Here is a 9,735-nt window from a genome sequence, read left to right as displayed (position 1 = left end):
GTTATCCTTTTTAACCTCGATATTGGGATCTCCAGTCTTTTGGGTAAGGTTTCCTTCATATGAATTTATTCATTCATGGGCTTTAGTCTCATTCCACTTGACGACTTGTGAACTGCATCTCTACCCAATCCTTTTCTAAGCGGATCCACAATCTTATCATTTGACTTTACCCAGCCAACCATGATAACCCCCGTAGAGATTAGTTGTCGTATCGTTTTATGTCTACGTCTAATGTGCCTTGATTTCCCGTTATACATTGTACTTTGAGCTCTATCAATTGCTGATTGGTTATCACAATGTATACATATGGCTGTTACCGGCTTAGGCCATTTAGGAATGTCCTCTACAAATTGACATAGTCTCTCCGCCTCTTTAGCACAAGTATATAAGTTGATAAATTCAGATTCCATCGTAGATCTGGCTATAACTATTTTCTTGGATGACTTCCAGGCTACAACAGCACATCCAAGTGTAACCACATATCCAGTTGTAGATCTGGAATTTTTATGTCAGATATCCAATTTGCATCTGTGTATCCTTCGATAACTTTTGGATGTCTGCCATAATGCAGTCCATATTCTCACGTGTATCTTACATACCTTAGCAACCTAGTAATACTCTTCCAATGTTCAGAACTGGGTTTACTAGTGTATCTACTTAGTCAACTCATAGTGTATGCTATGTCAGATCTGGCACAACTCATTAGAGACTGCCAATAATTCTTGAATTTTCCACTTGATTAACACTATCACCTCTATTTTTATGTAGATGTTGACTGGTGTCAATAGGATTTCTAGCTATGCTAGTATCTCCTTTAGCAAATTTTTCAAGAATCTTATCCATATAGTGTGTTTGACTTAAAATCAAACCACTTTGGGTTCTTGTGATTTTGACTCTAAGAATCACATCTGCTAAACCTATATCTGTCATGTCAAACCTGAATTTCAATATTTCCTTCATAGATTTTAATATCTTGTCATCTGTAGTGACAAAGAACATCGTTTGACATGCGGAATTAAAGCTTGCACAATTGAACATGGTGATTTGGGTGTTTAAGAGATATATTGAATGTATATGGTGTTACACAAAAAGGATCTAGATCTAGACTACATAATTAACACACACTTACACATTCACTTCTACATCTCTCAAGCACCCAAATCACCATGTTCAATTGTGCAAGCTTTAATTCTGCATGCCAAACCATGTTCTTTGTCACTACAATTGGTATCAGAGCGGGTGTTCTTGATTCCATCAAGAATTGATCCTTGATGGCGATTTTTGATTTAGTGATTCATCATGTAAAATCAAGAACACATGGAGTAAATAAATCTTTGTAAGCTCTTATTAGATCTAGAAAGATTATACAAATGGGTCTTGTATACAAATTCTCTCTCTAGTCTAACACTCCAAAATGGACTCTTCCATTCTTTCTTTAGTGGGAGTCACTCACTTCCTATTTATAGGAAAAGACTCAACCCATTTACACATACAAAGAGGAAAGCCTAAACACATTACATCCAAGCATGACTTTGCACCCTAACATTCTCCCCCTCAAAGTTAGGATTGGATGTCCGGCTTTAATCTCCAACGAGCTAGCGCGATCAAGACCAAACTCCCCCTCGAAGTAACACCGGTTTTCAAATCCACAAATGAATATTCGAAAAACCTGAGAAGCTTCGAATACCCATCATTCTCCCCCTTTTATAATCAAAAAATGATTGTAAAACCCACTAAGGATGAGAAGCGCCCGAGGAATAATCTTCACGATACTCCTCTTTGATGTGTACCAAAAATGAATCACCAAAAATCTTGCACGAAAAAACAATCACGAAAAAGCCACAAAAAATTTTCAATTTATGAAAATTTTATAACTTTTTGAGTGAAAGTTGCAAGATTTTTCAAAATCCGGGTAGAAATTGTAGTGACAAAGAACATGGTTTGGCATGCGGAATTAAAGCTTGCACAATTGAACATGGTGATTTGGGTGTTTAAGAGATATATTGAATGTATATGGTGTTACACAAAAAGGATCTAGATCTAGACTACATAAATAACACACACTTACACACTCACTTTTACATCTCTCAAGCACACCTCTAGAAGTGGTATGAACCCAGTATTTATAGAGGTGTTTACATGTCTCTCTCTCACTCTCTAAGAAATGGGTCTAAAGGCTAAAGCACCACATGCAAGTGGGTTTTACAAAAGTCAAACATTTACAAAGTCATGAATGAATAACTTTGCACCCCAACATTCTCCCCCTCAAAGTTAGGAATGAATGACCCACTTCAAATCTTCCAAAATCAAGCACTACCCGGTTCGAGCCTCAAAGGTGACACATGTCGAAACGAACTTCAATCTTCAATTCTGCCATGACTCTTCAACTTGGGCTCTAGGATGTGAGACCATACAAACCGAGCAGCAATGAATGATCAAGAGTACTCCAAACTCCAAATAATCACCCTAAAGTTGCGCATAAAAACACACCCAAAAAATCTTCAATAAACCAAACCCATTTCGAATACATCACTTCCGAACTTCCAATTGCATCATCTCGTGGCTTCAAAACTTCAAGATCACTTCGGTCTTCAAATCCACATAATATGAAAAATTCAAGTTCGAATTTCCATATAAAACTTCTCCCCCTTTTTATAATCGAAATTTGATTATAAAACTACAACGAAAAAGAACGTGCTCTATTCGGAATTTTTCATGTTAAAACTCCCCCTTAACATGTGGCATAAACTTTGTGCTTCAATCTGGAAAAACCAAAAAATAATCAATTTTTATTCTCGTTCCCGGATTGCCTTTGACAAAAATTCTCAAAAATGGGTAGAAATTGTCAATTTCAAAATCCTGCAGTGAACCGTTGCGCCAAAAACAGTCAAATATGCGAAACACACCCCCATTTGCGAAACTGGGTAGAATGTGTAAATTCGCACAAACTGTAGGGACCAGATTTGAAAAGATTCCCATTTCTCAAAAATTTTACCCCAAACGCGAAACTGAGTAAAAGTTATCATATTGCGAAGACTGCAGGGATGCAAAATGGAAATTCTGCATAATTGTCATTTTATAACCCCGTTTGCGAAGTTGGACCAATTGTGTCATTTCGTGAAAATATAAGGGGCCAAATTCGAACCTATTTGTTTTCTTCCCCAATTCACGTTATACTGTGAAATACTTCGCATCTTAGAGTCTTCGCACGTGAAACATGAATGCGAATCATGGATAAGAAGACTTCGCATCTTAACCCAATTTAACCAGATATGCGAAATTGATATTGAGACCCAAATGCGAACTCAATTTTGATTTCTATAACCAAATGCGAAGTGATGTTGGAAACCCAGATGCAAACCACAAAATTTCATATGCGAATCCAATTCAACATCAGAATCGATCCATAGATGTGAACTCGATTTTTATATTTTCGCAAAATCGACATCAACGACTCCAAAATCTTTCCAGTTTATTCCAAAATTATCACAGATCCATCGACTCCAAGCTTGCGAAATTAGCTTACAATCCTTCATTATCAAACTCTCAGCTATTTGATTATACATCGATTTCAAAATCATTAGTTTCTTCAAACATCTATCCTTGATAATCGATCACAAAACAACAAACCCAGACTCAAACTTTCGCAATCGATTTCATCAGCCTTCCAAGTTCGTTTTTCATCAACAGCGAGTCGACATCACAAACTGGCCATTGATTCCAACTCTTCAATCAAAATCAATTATCAATTTCATCTTGACTTCGCATCGACAATTTGTTCATCAATCGATTCTAATCATTATCGATTCTAATCAAAATCATATTCGATTTCCAAAAATTGTTCAAGAAGAAAATATAAGCTATGTTTGACATCAAGAACTGATTTCAAAATTAACTTCCAAATTCAATATGATTTCAACATCCAAATCTTCAAAACAGCTTGTATCTATTGATTTCTTCTAACAATTCCATGAATCAGCCCTTAGAAATCATCTTTGACTTTTTCTGAGATTGACTTTTCTAAGTCAAGAATCAATAAACAAGAAAGTGTTGATTCAAGTGTGCAGTTTCAGATCAAAACATCATTATCCAACTATTCTTCACATGTTCTTGAGTGTTCTTCACAACAATTTCAAATTTCTTGACCAATTTTATCCAAATCAAGGAAGAAATTGGCGATTTCTTAACTTCAACTTGATCACAATCGATTTGAAATAGAACAAAACTAATTAAATCGATTCACAAGTTTTGAATCACAAGCAGAAATCGAATATTAGGAATGAAGAAACACAACCGAAATGTTTGATCATTAGAATCGGATCGATTTATGAACCTCTGTACGTTCGTGAGAGCTGATGAAGAATAGATTTATTCAAACGAAACTGTTAATGATTTTGGGCTTCAATCATATTGATATCGCATCGATTGATTTATGAGCTCAAAAATGTTCATAACAGTAACATATTCAAGAAGTTTGGGCGTGGAATTTGATGAACAGTGCACAAAATTTTTGTTTGGCCTCGTGATGAACAGTAGATTTCGAGATTTAGAAAGAAAATGTGTTTTAGTCTAAATCAATTTCGGCTTGATCTAAAAAAAACTAATTGGATCAAACAAAGAGAATTGAAACAAATTAGATCCAATGAATCAAAACGATCAAAAATTCAAAAAACATTACACACGATTTAAACGAGATTAAGAGAGATCATAGAGAGAGACTCACCAAAATTGCTCAAATTGCGACAAAAGTTGCCAAACCGAGAATCGTTCTTCAAAAGTCACGTTGATCATGAAAACCAAGCTCTGATACCAATTGTAGTGACAAAGAACATGGTTTGACATGCGGAATTAAAGCTTGCACAATTGAACATGGTGATTTGGGTGCTTGAGAGATGTAAAAGTGAGTGTGTAAGTGTGTGTGTTATTTATGTAGTCTAGATCTAGATCCTTTTTGTGTAACACCATATACATTCAATATATCTCTTAAACACCCAAATCACCATGTTCAATTGTGCAAGCTTTAATTCCGCATGTCAAACCATGTTCTTTGTCACTACATCATCACTACCAATGATAATCATATCATCAACCTATAAACACAAGATGACATAACCATGAGTGGTGCTTTTCACATAGATATACTTATCACACTCATTGATTCTAAAGCCACTTTCCATCATGACTTGATCAAACTTTTGATGCCATTGTTTTGGAGCTTCTTTTAATCCATATAGAAACTTAACAAGTTTAGAAACCTTGTTCTCATGTCTTGAGGTAATGAAGCCCTTAGGTTGCTCCATATAAATTTCTTCTTCTGACTCCCCATTTAGGAAAGTAGTTTTCACATGCATTTAATGAACTTGTAGGTTTCTAATAGCTGCAATGGAAATAACTAATCTAATGGATGTTATACATGTTACTGGTGAATACATATCAAAGTAATCTAAACCTTCCTTTTGTCTATAACCTTTGATTCTAGTCTTGCCTTGTATTTATCAATATTGCCATCAGGTTTCATCTTTCTCATAAAAATCCAGTGGTAACCCAGTGGCTTGCTACCTTGAAGTAGGTCCACTAGTTCCCACATATGTTTTTGTAAGATAGATTCTACCTCATTTTTTATGGCTTCTTTCCATTGAGGTCCCTCAGAAGAAGTAACCGCTTCTTGATAGGTTTTAGGATCACTTTCCACCACATAGGTGTAAAAATCATCACCAAATGATTTTTCTATAGGGTTTTGAGCACTCTAACACTCCTAAGGTGTACATGCAACCCTAGAAACATTGGATCTATGTTTGTCTAAAATACATGCAAAATTTGATTTCCAAGGTTCTAAATCCTATCTAGCATACATGGGGAACTTTAATCATAAAACGTTGCTATAAATACATACCTTGAAGTGATTTGGATTCCTTGAAACCTTGTGAGACTAGCACCCCAAGTGTAATGTCTCACACAACACCAAATGTACTTGGAATAAACTTGAGAGATATGTAAAACACTTAAAAAATGACTTGCCCTCCTTTGTTCTCTTAGGTGCCGAGTTTTTTGTGTAACATGAAGTTTATATAGTGTGTTACAATTAGGGTTATACCATGTAAACCCTAATTGTCATAACCTTTCATTTCCATGACCCATGGGTTATGAAACCACCATGGAGCATCCTATGGGTTTTAGCCCAACTTGATAATCCATTAAGCATTAGCCCACTATACAAGTATGAATGATTTACACAATCAACCCATATATTTAATTATTATTATTTGATCACTTAATTAATTCTAAATTAATTCTTGATCAATACTAATTAAATAATACTATTAATATATTAGTACTTATAATATATTAATAAACATTAGTTGTTATTTCTCTCATTTTAGTCTATCCAAATGCATGATGCTATGCAACCCAAATGGGCCATGCCAAACCGGGTCAAGTACATACTAGAAATAGTTATGGACTTAGACACCTTATCCAACAGTCTCCCACTTGGATAAATCTAATAACTATAACTGCAAGTATGACTTCCGGTACCGATCAACAATCGTAGCTCTTTCAAGGTCTCTCTGAACTTAGATGATGATGATACGCCATTTAAATAAGTAATCATATAATCCTCTGTTCTAGATATCAGCTGGACAAATACATGGAACAACGTCTTACTTATTATCCAATAGTTTGTTTCTCGATTTCCAATTTGTTTGACAAAGAACTTAATTGAACACATCAATTTAGTTCTGACCGGGCCCGGTACATAAGTCAAAACAAAATCCTCGAGGGGCCCATATATCGCTTCTAATCCAAGAAGGAACATATAAACTTCGACTCAGAAGTTTGTTCTACTACTTGTTGAATCACATACAAAAGCACGTTTTATAACATCGAGTTACCAATGCGTTTTCGTACGATCAATACATAACCAACTCATAGGTAACAAGTCATATCTCTAGGTTTGAAGACTTATATGATATTACCGTCTCACGATCACTCGAGATAAATTACATGAAGTGACACCAGTGAGCGTGGGTTGAATCCAATACTCAGAACTTATGAGCACTCATGTGTGTTGTAGCCATGTCCAACATCTTAGACCGCTACAACCAACTCATGAATGTCTTGATTCATACCTACTTCCAACATACGACCAATTGTGAAGAATTTGAATAATATGTAATAAATAACATAGATATTATGGAAGTCAAAACATGCAAAAGAAATATAGTAAATGATTGACAAAAGATAGCAACACTTTACTCATAAATAAATACAACTTTATTCATCATCAAATGTCAAATTACACTTTACAAATTTCAGAGCTATCTAACTACTAAAACTAATATCATCCATCAATCTTATGTGCCTCGCATGCGGGAGATGCTTAACCCCACCCAATCCCTTCGTGAGGGGATCTGTCGGGTTCTCATCTGATGATATCTTCCTTGCAACGAGGAGTCCTTCTTCTATTCGATGCCTAACGAAATGGTATTTTCTGTCGATGTGTCTGGATCTCCCATGATCCCTTGGTTCTTTCGCTAAGGCAACTGCACTTTCACTATCACATAAAATTTCCATTGGCTCCTTTATAGTTGGTACAACTCCAAGGTCTCCAATGAAGTTCTTCAGCCATATCGCCTCCTTTGCTGCCTCGCTTGCTGCTATATACTCTGATTCGCAAGTTGAATCAACCACTGTCTCCTGCTTGGAACTCTTCTAAGTAATTGCTCCTCCGTTTAAGGTAAAGACCCAGCCTGACTGAGAGCGGAAATTATCCCTATCAGTCTGGAAGCTAGCATCATTATACCCTACAACAGTAAAGAAGGGAAATGATGGCTCTGATACCAATTGTAAGGTCCCTAAAACTGAGAATCCGAACCAGTGATCAAACAGTTAACAATCAAACAAATCAAGAATTGAGTAGCAGACAGATTAATCCAAGCATGCACACGTTTTATATCAAGTAAACGTCAAATAAACCTTGGTTACATACTCGAACCGTAAACTCTATGACACTCTCTGATTCATCAACAACCCTGACACAACTCTGAAAAGTCCTATATATAGGGCGTAGTTGGCCGAAAATAGGTTTACGACCGTACACACATACACAACCGTAAACATAGATAAAATAAGCAAAACATGACCATGAACTTAATATGACCTATACATATGATTGCCTAGCCCAAACCATAATAAATGACCTAACAATTATGAGTTTGAGAGTATATGTCCATTAAGGGAAAGGAAGAAAGAAAAGGATCACTCATGGGGTTTTCTGCTTAACGACTTTAAGAATTATTGGATCTGTTCTGAGATTATGCATGTTGTTCTCAAACCTTCTGGATGAAAATTCACTCGGTGACTTACAGTTTGAGTTTTCTTCTCTATACTCTTGAGTTTATCTTACAGTGATTCGTTTAGAAGACAATGTTTTATTTTCTTATAGTTTTTCATTAGTAGGTTTTATTGGGAAGTGATATCAAAAAAGCGATAACGGGTAGTCTAAACATGTGTAAGGGACTGAATCTGAATTGTCTAGACTCTATGTTCAGTGTGCTGGTAGGCACGAAGGATTTGATAGTGTGGATTTAGATAGGATTATTTGGACTGACCATACGACGCTCGGGTAGATTGGGCAGTGAGATAGACATGGGAACCCACAAGATACACTAAATTAATACGCATTTAGAACAATTGTTCAACTTTTCCTTGATGTACGGACTTATGTCCTTAATTCTGGTTCTGATAAGGCGACTAGGGGGTTTTGATAAAGTAGGTCTGTACGAAATTATTTTCTTGCTTTCTATCTGTCAGACATATGTTGCATCATCTGCATGATTGGAACATATCATACCTGGAATGCAACATATGCAACTCTATTTCTACACACCTCTTTATCTATGAAATTTTTTCTTTCTGTTAGCCATATGTTGTGCCTTCTGCGTGATCGGAAGATCCGACGTGGGACACAACATATGCACCCTACTATCTCTATAACCCTCTATCTCTGTTAGTCATATGTTGACCCCTTTGCGTGATTGAAAGAGATCCGACTTGGGACACAACATATGTATCTATCTCTAAATCTAACTTCCTCCTTAATAATTGTCTATTCACCTAAAGTAAGGAGTCCTTAGAAAGTTCTTGATAACCAGGTATATTGGGAAGTGGGAAACACGTTCTAGTGCAACTAAGATTGAACCATTTAGAGGTTGTCTGTAGATCTCGCTGATTGATTTAAGTGGACAACAATACACGTGGTCGTCGTCAGCTAAGTGGTTTAGTTAGAAAATTTAGTCGATATCCTACGTGTTTAAGTGGACCACAATACCGGAAATTGACTAGATGTATTCATGACAGTGAAGGTACTGATAAACAAAGTTAAGACTGTCTCAAAACTTTGATCTCAAAATTCTTTAAATCTAGTTATTATTTTTGTTTATGTTAAATTTGTTCATAGTTTTCCTCTATGCACAAATTTAGAGGGAGCATTAAAAAAATCAAAAATCAAACTAAAAACATAAAAAAAAAAAACAGAAAATTAAAAATCCAAAAATAGTGTTATATTCTGTTTTATTTCTTGTTCAGAAAAATCAAAAATCCGAAAATATTTTTGTTTCTGTTTTTTTTTCTAGAATATATGAAAATTTCAAAAATATTGTGTGCTAAGTTTTCTTTTAATTCTGTTTTGTCTTTAAAAGTGAATTTAGATGTAGATAATACTCATGGAGACTGTAT

This window comes from Lactuca serriola, chromosome 3, assembly GCF_051521515.1.
Source record: "Lactuca serriola cultivar US96UC23 chromosome 3, Lser_US96UC23_V15, whole genome shotgun sequence".
Lineage (NCBI taxonomy): Eukaryota > Viridiplantae > Streptophyta > Magnoliopsida > Asterales > Asteraceae > Lactuca > Lactuca serriola.
The sequence above is the reverse complement of the archived record's forward strand: the minus strand, read 5'-3'. Positions refer to the sequence as shown.